Source organism: Elephantulus edwardii, unplaced genomic scaffold (genome assembly GCF_000299155.1).
Source record: "Elephantulus edwardii isolate Elephantulus edwardi_28Jun2011 unplaced genomic scaffold, EleEdw1.0 scaffold00433, whole genome shotgun sequence".
Lineage (NCBI taxonomy): Eukaryota > Metazoa > Chordata > Mammalia > Macroscelidea > Macroscelididae > Elephantulus > Elephantulus edwardii.
The window spans coordinates 1,001,394-1,014,902 of record NW_006400183.1 but is presented as its reverse complement, the minus strand read 5'-3'; the positions used below and the strand labels follow the sequence as shown (position 1 = coordinate 1,014,902).

General features: G+C 38.4%; 1 pseudogene; it reads right to left on the bottom strand.

Moving 5' to 3' along the window:
• Positions 1–3,190: 3,190 nt before the first annotated feature.
• LOC102863648 lies at positions 3,191–3,685 on the bottom strand (annotated as a pseudogene).
• Positions 3,686–13,509: the final 9,824 nt, after the last annotated feature.

Genomic DNA, 13,509 nt, shown 5'->3' with positions numbered 1-13,509 from the left:
TAATATATTATTATACTATCATTCAAATTTATGCACCAACCAGAGCCAAAGAGGAGGAAATAGATTATTTCTACCAACTTTCACAGCTAGAAATTGATCAAACGTGCAATCAAGATGAATTAATAATAATAATGGATGACTGGAGTGCAAAAGTTGGGAACAGGGAAGAAGGATCAGTAGCTGGAAAACATGGACATGATGACAGAAATGAGACTGGGGATAGAATGATAAGAATTCTGCACAATCAATAATTTATTCATAGCAAATACCTTTTAAAAGAAATGTAATGTAGACCATACACATGGTTTTCATCTGATAGTATGCACAGAAATCAGATTGATTACATCAGTGGAAGGAATCATTGGAGAAATTCAATGTCAGCAGTGAAAACTAGGCCAGGTACTGATTGCGGAACAGACCATTAACTACGCATATTTAAGTTCAAATTAAAGCTAAAGAAGGTCAAATCAAGTTGATAGGAGTAAAAATTTGACCTCTGTCCAACCTGAATTTAAAAACTAACTCAGGAGCAGGTTTGAGGTATTGAACACTAATGGACAAAGACGAGATAAGCTGTGGGAGGATATCAAGAATATCATCCACGAAGAAAGCAAAAAGCCATTATAAAGACAGGAGAAGTAAAACCAAAATGGATATCAGAAAGAGACTCTGAATATTGCACTAGAGTGCTGAGAAGCCACAGCAAAGGGAAGAAATAAAAAGGTTAAGGAGCTGAATAGAAGATTTCAAAGGGCAGCACAGGAAGACTAAACAAAGTATTATGAAATATGCAAACAGCGAGAGTCAGAAAATGAAAAGGGCTGAACTCTTTAAGCATTTCTTAAGCTGAAGGAACTAAAGAACAAGTTCAAGCCTTGAACTTCAATACTTAAAGATGCTATGGGAAGAATATTGAATGATCCAGGAAGTATTAAGAGAAGATGGAAGGAGTATAGAGTCATTGTACCAAAAATAATTGGCAGACACAGAAGAATTTCAAGAAACAACCTAAGATCAAGAGGAAATGGTAATGAAGGAGGAAGTTCAGGCTGCTCTGAAGGACTTGGCAAAAAATAAAGCCCCAGGAATTGATAGAATACCAAATTGACATATTTCAACAAAGAGATGGACGTGATCTCCAGTTTGTGCCAAGAAATATGGAGGACAATTACCTGGCCAACTGACTGGAAGAGATCCAAATTTGTTTCCATTCCAAAAAAAGTGACCCAATAGAGTGTGGAAATTATCATTCAGTATCACTTATATCACACACTAGCAAAATCCTGCTGAAGAGTATCTAGAAATGATTGAACAGTATATTGACAGAGAGCTCTGAGAAATACAAGCTGGGTTTAGAAGTGATTGTAGCACTAGAGACATTAGCGCCAATGTCAGATGGATAGTGGCCGAAAGCAAAGAGTACCTAAGGGGTGTCTGTGTTTGACTATGTAAAGCATTTGACTGTGCGGATCACAACAAATTCTGCTTAACCTTGAGGAGAATGGAAATCCCAGAGTGCTTGACTGTGCTTATGTGAAACCTATACTTGGACCAGGAGGAAGCAGAACAGAGCAGAGGAACACTACATGGTTCAAAATCAGGAAGGGAGTGCACCAGGGATGTGTCTTGTATCCATACCTTTTCAATCTATATGCAGAACTGATAATTCGGGAGGCTGGGCTTTATGAGGAGGAATGTTGCATCAGGATTGGAGGAAGACTCAACAACAACCTACATTATGCAGATGACACAATCTTGCTTGCTGAAACTGAGGAGGACTGAAGCACTTCTGTAGATGGTCAAGGACTGTGGCCTTCAATATGGATTGAAGCTCAACATCAAGAAAACAGATTCTCACTACTGGGCCAATTGACAGCATCATAATGATGGGGAAGAGAACAGCTTGCTTGGTTCCACAATCAACAGAATAGCAATAGCAGTCAAGAAATCAAAAGATTAATTTAGGTAAATCTGCTGTCAGGGACCTTTCCAGAGTACTGAGAAGCAATGCTGGAAGTCTTGAGACTATGGTGTGCCTCATCCAGTCTACGGTGTATCCAATTACTTGCTATGTATCAGAGAGCTGGACAATGACTAAGGGTGACAGAAGAATTGATGATGTCTTTGAGTTGTGGTTCTGGAGAAGAGTCTTGAACATAGCATAGACAGCCAAGAAAACAAATAGTTCTGTCTTGGAGAGGGTGAAACCAAGTTTCTCCTTAGAGGCGAGGATTTTGAAACTCTGTCTCACATACTTTGGGCATGTAGCCAGGAGGGACTGGTCATTGGAGAAGGACATTATGCTTGTAAGGGTGGAGGGACAGCACAGAAGAGGAAGACCTAGGATGAGATAGATTGATACAGTGCCTGGCGCAATGTGGTTTGGTGTGTCGGAATTAGTGAGACTGACTCAGAACAGGGTAGGGTTCAGAGCCGCTGTATGTAGGGTTGTTGTGGGTTGCAGGAGACTCAACTGCACATAACAACAACAACAACAACAATAAACTAGAGTTTTTTTGAGACACCACAGCAAAAAATCAAGGTAAAACTTCTTTCACACAAGTTGTCAGCACTGCTTGCTATTAAATAAGATCTTTATAGCACAGTGTTACTGAATCTGGCTTTGTAGATGATAAACCTAGCCTATTATCTGAGGGAATTTTTACTAGTTACCATACAACCTCTCTGTAATTCTTTGCTGTTATATTATGTGCTGCGCCTGAATATTCAGCAAATCCGCACTTGGAGAAAAGTCCTGAAAATGTCTCAATGAAATAGATACTTGCTCAATTCTCTGTACTCCCTCTAATCTTGTTTGCATATGTAGGCGATAAAATTAATTCTGCATTTTTTCTGCAACAATCTATGGTTTTATTGTATAACGAGGCATTGAAACATCTGAATAAATCAATATCTTGATGGTGAGGCAGCTGCTTTCTCCTTCACTTCTTTGGGTTACTAGAGTAACTTGTGAGTAGATGAAGATGAAGAAGAAGAGGAGAAGGAAGAGGAGAAGGAAGAGGAGGAGGAGGAGGAGGAGGAGATGACAATCTTTTGCATTTCTTAAATCTTTCCAAGGCATGCGCTGGCACAACACAAACTTCTCCTGTCAGATACAACTAGTCTGGTGACCAAACATCACACGTTGTTAACACCTCTGTGGCAGCAGTGTACTGCACCTACTCCCACCTCAGCCTTGCTTGTTTGTGTATGATATTTGGAGCATCTGGAGGAGTGTGAATAGTATCGGGGGTGGGAGGAGAGGAGGAGGAAACAGCATTAATATCTGGCTGGGATGAGGACAGCTGTAGTTATGCAGAGAATGCCTGAACATGTCATTGGTTGCAAACCCAAGCATCACTAATACTCTTTAACAGGAACATCTGGTGAAAGTCCATGATGGGTCTTCATTGGCCTTGAGCTGGCTCACAACCATATTGAAGACACAGCTATTTGGTGTGGGTTGATGGTCCTATGATGTGATGCTACGCTTGATTTTCTGGAATGGAAGGCTAGACAATTTCTCCACAGTGGCAGCTTTCCCCTGGAACTGTTGTTTTTTCCATATAAGGCATGATGTGTTAATGTAAATTGTGCCTAGTTGGACTCTGTTGTTATCAAATAACTGGTAGTAATGTTGAATGGAGCTGGATCTAATCTGTCCCCAAATCAGCTTGTCTCTCATTATGGAGTGTCACCCAGTCTCCATGAGACCTGAGAGGCTGGCATGATAGTGGCTCTAGATTTTTACGATTGTCATGTTGGATGTGGTGAGTCTTTAGGAAAGAAACCCTGTTTAACTGTCACTATTGGTGAATGTAATATTGGATTTTAAAGGGAAAGTAGAGAAGTTTTTAGAATTGGCTTAATAAGGAAATGTTTGGAGAAGGAAATTTTTAACTACATGGGAAAAAATAAAACAACCCACCAAATCCACTGCAAGTGATGAAATTCTGACTCATAGTAGCTTTGCAGGATGAAGTAGAACTTCCAAGTTTATAAAGCTTTACAGAAGAAGACTACCTCATCTTTCTCTGGGGGGCAATGTTTGGTGGTGGACCCAAAGTGATGGCATATGTTCAACTAATATTTAGGTAGTAATTATTGTATGTCTGACAACCAATATGCATTTTTACACATTCAAACTCAAAACACAAACACATTGTTGTCAAGTCAGAATTGACCCATAACGGATTCTCTGTTGAATAAGTCACATGAGAAAATATTGCTGCAGCTGGATTTGAAACTGACAGAGAGGTATGATCTTTGGGTTAGCAAATCCATGTCACCTGTTGCTATTGTTGCTTGTTGTTGTGTGTTATTAAGTTGGAATCGATTCATATAGTTGACCCTTCTGTGGGTTTTCAGAGGCAGTAAATCACATGAAAGGAGATGATCCATCTTTCTCTCTGGAGCAGCTGTTGGATTCCAACTATGTGCCTTTGGGACTGCAGTGCAGCTTCTTTCTACTAGGCCACCAGAGATTCCAGAACTACCTATTATTACAAATTATGTAATACACAGGAGGAAACTGAGAACAAGAGAGAGTTAGGGAAAGCAAGAGAGAGTATTCCATCTGCAAAGACAGACAAATGGTAAAAAAAAGGAAACTGTCAGTGACTAGCAAACAAGAATAATAACAACAAAACCCCCAAATATTAAGCTTATTGCTGTTTTATGAATTCTGACACATACTCTATAGGACAGAGTAGAACTGACCCATGATGTAAAATAAATGGAAGAGGACAAAAAAAAATATCAAATCCACTATTGCTAAGTCAAATTATCCTACAGAACAGATTTGAACTACCCTACAGGTTTCCAAAGCTTTAAATCTTTGGGACTGGACGGTACATAACAACAACAAACATCTTTATGGAAGCAAACTCTTTAATCTTTCATGGAACAACTGGTGGATTTGAACTGATGAACTTTCAGTTAGAACTCTGACACTTAATTCACTGGGCTACTAGGGCTCCTACATAGGCTCGAAATCTGGTGAAAAAAGTGTCTGGAAGATAGGGCAGTCTAATGTTGTAATGCATATTCATCGCTAGAGCAACCATAAAGTTTGAAGTCATGAACATCCAGTTCAGTTCCAATGACCAGGGAATCTTTTGGATCTGTAAGAACATCTTGCACAAGAAAAGGAGTAATAAGTCCTTTGGGACAATAGAGGCTCTGTGCTGGGAACTGTCTCAGGCCTTGCCTGATGCACATCTTCATTTATATTTTTCTGGTTAAAATAAATGGGTTATTATAAATATAGGTAATGTTGTTGTTTTTGTGCCTTCAAGACCAAATTATAGCTGCCCTTCCCATGGGTTTTCAGAAGTTATAAATGATGTTGGAAGAGCTTGCCTATTGTTCTCTCTCAGAGAAGTTGGTGGATTTTAACCACAAGTCTTTGGGTTGGCAGCAAACTCCTTACCCATTAGGTCACCAGAGCTCTCAATAAGTGTAGGTAATAGTCTCGGTGAATTTTGTGAACCCTTATACAGATTAACAAACTCACAGCAGAAGAGCTGACAGTGTTGATTTTTGTAGACCCACCTCTAGGTAGATGGGTGAGAGGAAAGGCTTCAAATATAGTGGGTGGAGAAGGATAGGGATCCTCTAGATTGTGACCTAGAGAGAGAGAATGAGAAACATCAGCTGGTCTGAAGAGCAGAGAGTTGTACAGACTCCTGAGCCTCAGCCTGCTCCCCAGTGACCTGGCCTCAGGTGGCCTGCCACATTTTGTTCAAGCTCAGGATAGTCAGGGATGAAGTAAGATCTAACTCTGCATGGTTTTACACCTGCATGAAAATAGGTAGAGATGATGTATGGAGATGTGGAAAGCTGAGGACCAAATCTATTTCCAGTTGGTAATTGTATTCATGTTGATCTGTGCCATTAAGTTAGCACTCAAAGTGGAGTTTTTATCTTTTTTAGTGTATTTTGTAACACAGTCTCTGAAATGACAAACTTAAGCAACAGAAAATAGATGAAGAACCTTGAGGGCTCTACTGTACATCAAATAAGATGGAAAAACCAATCTGATGATAAACTGCATCTCACCTCTGGGGAGTCTATTCCAGCTCTTAGGAACCCTCTTCTGAGTTTCAAAGGCGGCTATAAGTCTTTATGAGAAGTTTCTGTTGTTGTTATGTGTTAACTTAAGGAAATCAACCCAGAGCTGGCCCTCAACATGTTTTCAGAGGTAATAAATCACACAAGAAGAGATTGGCCATTTTTCTCTGTGTGGAGCCGCTGGTGGATTGGAACCTTCCAGATAGCAGGGCAACATGCAACACAGTATGTCAAAGATGTATTGAAGTGTTTGTAGTTCTTAATTTATAATAAAAAATGTAAAACACACACATATACATAGGTATGTTGTTAAAGGCCATAGAGTCATAGGCGACTCATAGTGACCCTATGAATGAAAGACCTGGACACCTGTATAACTTTCTCCAAGTTCATAGAGTTTTCAGAGGCAAGCTATATCAGAAGCAGATGTCATTCCTGCCTCCAAGCTTGTTTTAATTGGGGAGCTCCACCAAACACTGTCCACCATGGGTAACCATTATTGCATTTGACACATTAGTGTCACGGTGTTTAGCATCCTAGCAACCACGAGTTACCTCTGTACAGTAAATGAACAGACTAGTGCTATACCACTTAGAAGAATGTTTGATCAAAACCAATTAAAACCAGGCCTGAGAGCCGCAGATTAAAATCACCCACCTTTGGCTTGGTAGTATCATTTTCTATCTACTAGGCCAATGAAACTCTACATAGTGTTTATTTCTCTTGGAGGAAATGTAAGCATTGTGGCTAAAACAGCATTGTGCTCAGTGGATAAGTTCCTAATAATAATCTTTATCTAATTAATATAAAAGTGCAATATATTAAAGTGGAACATGAGTTAGCAAAAAGAAGACCCTATAGAGAACAAAAAAAATTGCCTTTTTTTAAAAAAAAAAAAACAACAAACAAAAAACACACCAAACAACAACAGCAAGAAACAACCCAACAAAAAACCAGCCCAAAACTTTGGAGACTATTCTATTCTTTCCATCACTCAGAAAGCATCATTTTTACTGAGAGAAACTCCCATAGGGACCCTCCATTTGGTTTATAAGTATGTAAATTTTAACAGGAAGAGACTGTTCATCTTTATTCTGAGGACTGCTAACCAATAGGCCATGCACCTTTGGCAGTTTGAAACCAGCAATGACTCTTTGGGAGAAAGATGACACGTCTCTTATTAAGTTGTACAGGCTCAGAAGCCCAATGGTACTATGAATCAGAATTAACACAGCAGCAGGAAGTTATTCTCCTAGGAATAAAAGAAACATTAGAATATTGTGGTAAGCAACTGTGCTGGAAACACAAAAAAAGCTATGAGTTGGTTCCAACTTGATGGCACACAGCAATAATAACAACAACTTTGAAAGCTAAATAAAAGTTGATGCTGGGTTATGATAATTAAAGATATAATGGACTTTTGGGTTTTTTTTCTTTGAGCTCTGACATCATTGTTGACAAAAGAGTGGTTCTAAAATTTTTAGAGAATAACATAATGAAACATAACTCTTGTGGAGAAGAGGAAAATTTTGAAGAGAATTAGTCATGATTTTCATTGAGCATTTAAAAACTATACACCTCTATAGAGAATTATAGTCTGCTCTTGATGGCAAGGTATCGATTATAAAGTAGTACATATCTAAGCAATATTTTAAAACTAAAAGCAAAAGCAAAACACAAAAAAGCCTCAACTCAGAACTCATCTCCATTGAATTTCTGAGACTGTGAATCTTTTTGAAAGGAGACTGCCCATTTTCTGCAGAGCCAGTGTCAGATTCAAACTGTCAGCCTTTGGGCTAGAATAATGCAACAGGACTCCTCCGTATAGATATATTATTTTTAAAATGCTCTATAGATAAGGATGCTAAAAAGACTACCAGTTGAACTATTTGCTATGTAGTCACTTCTACTACATGGCTAGCACACACATGTGTAGATCAGAATTGTGATCTATAGGATTTTGCAAGGGGGGAAAAATCATCAGGCCTTTCTTTTGAAGTACCTCTGAGTGGATTTAAACAACCAATCTTTTGATTAAGAGTATCTAATAATCAGTGTCATTCAGGGACTTCAAATGAACGATAGTTTATTTTCATGCCAGTTGCTGTTGTTGTTAGGGGCCATCAAACTGATGATAACTCATAGTACCCTATAAACAACAGACCTGAACAGACCTTGCCTTATCCTGTGTCAGCCTCATCATCTCTAACATGCTCAAGACTATTGTTATAGTCATTAGATCAGACCATCTTGCTGAGGGTCTTTCTCTCTTTCTCTTAAGCCAGTAGGACTTCATACTTGTTTTTCAGTAAAAGAGATAGAAAATGCCAAAGTTATGTGTTTCCAAGTTCTATACATCGGCTGCATTAAAATATTCTTAATAATACCATCATGGGTCACTGTTCACTTATATTTAACTTATAAGATAGGAACAAACAGTATATTTTATTTCTTCCATATTCTTAAGAGAGTAAGAGAATATGCTCTATAATTAAAATAAAACCAAAAGGTCAACTCTTAACAACCCTAACTAGTTGAAGGGAAAATTTATTTTTTGTTTGATAATTTAATGAGTATTTGGTATTCCTTCCTAAAGCCTCTTGATTTACACGTATTTTGTTAAACTTTTCATGGGGGCTTACATGAGTAATTGCTTTGAAGAACAAAACCCCAAATTCATTGCTTTTACTAGGGTTTATTTAGACTCATAGGTACCCTACAGGCCAGAGGAGTACTGCTTCAATGAGCTTTCAAGGCTGCAGATCTTTAAAGAAGCAGACAGGTTCATTTTTCCCCTCTAAACTTCCACTTTGGTTAGCAGCCAAACACTTTACCATTGTATCACTAGGACACCAACTGAGAAATTATCAAATCTATCCTGTCCCATATTCAGTTTCTAATGATGCCCCTGGTAGTATTCCAAATTCTAGAATCCTTAGTCACTCACAGAAATTCCAGTATAACTAGATAATCAAGATTTATTCAACTGGTAACACGCCATATCTGAGGAAGCACACCTGCTTTTAGATGGATTTTCATTCATTTAACGTGAATCATCCAGTACAATTCCCATTACAACTGGTAAGGTACTGTAGGTGTTAATCTAAGTGTGAAGCAATCAATAGCCAAAAGATACTGTGTTGTTATGTGCTTTCCAGTCAAATATGACACACAGAGGCCCGATAAACAAAAGATAAACAAAAGGTCTTTATCGTATCCTGATCAATCCTCTTCATTTCCGATATACTTGAACTGCAGTCACTTGTCCATCTGTCTCTTTGAGGTTCTTTTTTGTCCTTCTCTGACCATCGACCTTTCTAAGCATGATGTCCCTTTCCAAGAACAGCCAGCCTCTCCTAACAGGAGATCAGGAAATGTATTGTAGTGGGTAAGTCAACATTAGGAACCTCTCCAAATTAATGAAGAGTAATGGTTTCAATTTGAGGATAAAGCTGTGTCTAATTCAGGCCATGTTTTTTTTTTCAGGCACTTGCATGACAATGACTAAGGATTACAGAAGAAGAATTTGGGTCTTTGTACTGTGGTGTTGGAGAAGAGTGCTGAAGATCCCATGGACTTCCAAAAGTACAGATATGTTTGGAGAACATGCAGATAGAGTCTTTTTTGGAGGGAAAGATTCTGAAGCTTCATCTCATATACTCTGGGCATGTTGCTAGGAGAGGTTATTCCTTGGAAAGGGACATCATGCTGGGGAAGATGAAGTGTGAAATTGATACAGTGACTAAGGCAGTGGGCTTAAGTATGTCAGAAATTGTGAGGATAGCAAGGATAGGCCAGTGCTCAGATCAGTTGTTTATGGTGTCTCTGCAAGTTATACTTGACTCCATGGCACCTAATAACTGCAACATGACCAAAGTATGTAATAGGACGTTTCTTCTTTCTTTCTCTCTCTCTCTCCCCTCCCTCCCTCCCTCTCTTTCTCTTCCTCCTTCATGAGGTGACCATGGGTGGTTCATGTCATTGGAGGAAATCTTCATCCTAGAAGTCTTACTGCTATTTAGTTAGGCTCAGAGTAGGGTCTATTTAGGCTCAGATTGAGTTCTAGTTAGGCTTGGAGTCAGGCTCGGTTAGGTTAGGAGTGGGCTTAGGTATACAGTGAGATTTAGTTAGGCTAAGAGGCTTAGTTAGGCTCAGAGCAGTTTTGTTAGATTAAGAGTCAGGCCTAGTTAGGCTCAGAGTAGTGCCTAGTTAGGCTCAGAGTGAGGCCTAGTTAGGCTTGGAGTCTAGGTCTAGGTTTTGTATGAACACAATTAAGTGTTCTGGGATTCCTACAAGCGACTAGATGGTACATAACAACAACAACAACAACAACAACAACAACAACAACGTTAGTCATAGTTTGTTATGATCCACACAGTTACATGCCTTTACATACTCAATAAAACACCAGTAGACATTCTTCTGATGTTTTGTGCTTTCAGTTAAGATTCATTCAATATCAGCAATCATAATATCTTTGATGTCACAGCCTCTTATAAACCAAGCTTGAACGTCCAGCAGTTCCTGTCAATGTACTGTTCTAGCTATTTTGGGATGATCTTCAGCAATATTTTGCTTGCCTGTGCTATTAATGATAGCGTTCTATAATTTCTCCATTCTATTGGATCACTTTTTAAAAAACAAATATGAATCACTTCCAGTCAATTGGCAAGCTTCCAAATTTCCTGGCACAAGAGAGTGAGCACATTCAGGGCTGCAAACGTTAATTGGAACATATCAGTTGGTATCCCATTGATTCCTGGGAACTTATTTTTTTTGTAGGTGCCTGCTGTACAGCTTGAATTTCTTCCTTCATTCATCCTTTTCCATATGCAACTTCCTGAAATGTTTGTTAACCTACTCTTTCTGGTATAATGACTGCATTCCCTCCATCTTCTTTTGATTCATCCTTGACCATTCAAGGTTTCTCTCACATCATCTCTCAGTTTTGTAACTCAATGCTTGAATTTATTTTTCAATTCTTTCAGCTTGAAAAATACCAACTGAGTGGGTTCTTCCCTTTTTATTCTCCAACTCCAACTCTTTTTACACTCCATTATAACACTTTTCTTTGTCTTCTCCACCTGCTCTTTAAAATAAGGGACTAGATGGGGGCCCCATCTCAGGGCATACTAGTTGCTAGGCCATAGCCAGGGTCATGTCTCGCACCATGATGTTTGTATGTCTGAGTGTATCTGTGGTTTGCTGTTAGAAGTACATCTATTTGTCAGATTTTTTGTATTAGAAAAGTGATTTGCATGGATGATTGAAAGATAAATGGTGCCCTTTTGGAGAAAAGCACTGAATATCTATGGACTGTCAAAAGGAGAAACATTTAGGTCTTGGAGAAAGTGTGGTCAGAATGCTCCTTGGAGAAAAAGAATGATAAAGCTTCATCTCACATACTTTGAGCATATTGTTAGGAAAAGCTATTCTTTAAAAAAGGACATCATGCTTGGAAAGGCAACTTGCAGGTAAAAGAGAGGAAGATCCTCAACCAGATGAATTGACACAGTGACTGCATCAAAGGGCTCAACTATATCAGAAATGGTGAAGATGCTACAGGATAGGACAAGGTTCAGATCCATTATTCATAGGCTCGCCATGAGTAGTACTTGACTTGATGGCACCTAACAACTACAACAACTTATTTTATAGCTTTAATTTATCATTGTTCTTTTCAGTATAGCACTTTTCATCAGTTTGCTATACTGAGCTATCTTGTCAGTTGTTGTAATGGTGGAAGCTATGATGTTTAAGTGCCAGCAGGGTCACCCATGGTACACAGGTTTCAGCAGAGCTCCCAGATTAAGAGAGAGTAGAGAGCGAGATTGGCCTTCCACTTCTGAAATAATAGGCCTTTGAAAACCCTATGAATGATAGAGAACAATTTACTAAAGTTTATCTCATTTTTTTCTGCCTGTGTTTAAAGTTACTCTGACAGTATATGAGAGGGGTAGAAATGAAAACATTTTAATGGTTTTTAAATAAGACCCCTTAGCTATCTTAAATAAATAACAAGTAATAACAAATATTGAGGACTGACAAAAAATTATCCCTTCTATCTAAAGCAAGTATCTCATTGGCTTGCTTTATATTATTTTTATGCTTTTTATTATCTCAGAAATGAAAACACAAATTACATTAAATTCAATTATACCACGAAGTATTCAAAATATGCAGCATCCACATGTCTGCTGTAGTGTTATATTAAGAGCTAGATAACTGATCAATTTGTTTTGGCTCCTATTCACACGTTTTGGCACTATAAAACATATTTGAACTTTCAGGGGAAAAATAAACATTTATTATGTACTACTTTTAGAAGAGTGCTGAATATTCCATGAACTGCCAAAAGAATAAACAAATATTCCTTGGAAAAACTGTAGCCAGAATGCTCCTTGGAGGAACAGATGGCAAAGCTTTGTCTCTCATACTTTGGACATGTTACTTAAAGACCTTATTCTTTGGAAAGAGATGCCATGCTTAGAAAATGGAGAGACAGCAAAAGAAAGGAAGACTCCAACAAGATGGATTGACACAGTGACTGTAGCATTGGGCTCAAGTATATCAGATTGTGAGGATGGCACAGGATAGGACAAGGTTTAGGTATATTGTTCACAGGGTCACAATGAATCATACTTGATTCAACGGCACCTGACAACAACAACAATAACAACGACAACAAGTACTACTACTTCTAAATGCATTCTTTCATATTTGGTAAGGACCTGTTGTGATAGAAGTTGGTCTGAGTACAAAAATATCTACTATCTACAGTCAGGGCTTTTTTTCTTTTTTACAAGTGTGGAAATCAGTTTTCATTGAGTTGTTCCAATTCATGGTAGTCCTCTGTATGCCAAAGTAGAATTGTGTTCTGCAGGATTTTCAAGAAGCTGATTTCTCAGAAGTAGATCTCCATGTCTTCCTTTCAAGGTAGACTTCAACTTCCCACCTTTTGGTTACCAATCAAGCATGTCAGCCATTTGTGTTACCCAGGGCTCCTTTTACAAAGGAACCCAAACCAGTTCAAGTTCATTACCAAGCAGTTGATTGAACCCCATAGTGATCAGCAAAACTGCCTTTTCAAGTATTCAAGGCGGCAAATATTTATGAGGTCAAATTGTCACATCTTTCTCCGTCGGTTCAAACCATCAACATTTTAGTTAACTACCACTGTGTCATAGATGTCTGTTGACACTTATATACCTTTCCCCAGATTAAAACCCTTCCAGTGATGACTTTGTGACTTAGAAGTACTTAAGAGGAGTATCAAATCAAGTATACTCCATTTTCTTAGACTCTAAGCTACTGAATTGTTCATCTTGCCAAGTGCTTCCATAAGCAACAATGACAGAACATTTCTTTATTTGAAAGATCTAACAGAATACACAGAAGTTGGGCCAAGTGATAACTCCAAAATATGATCAAGTCTCA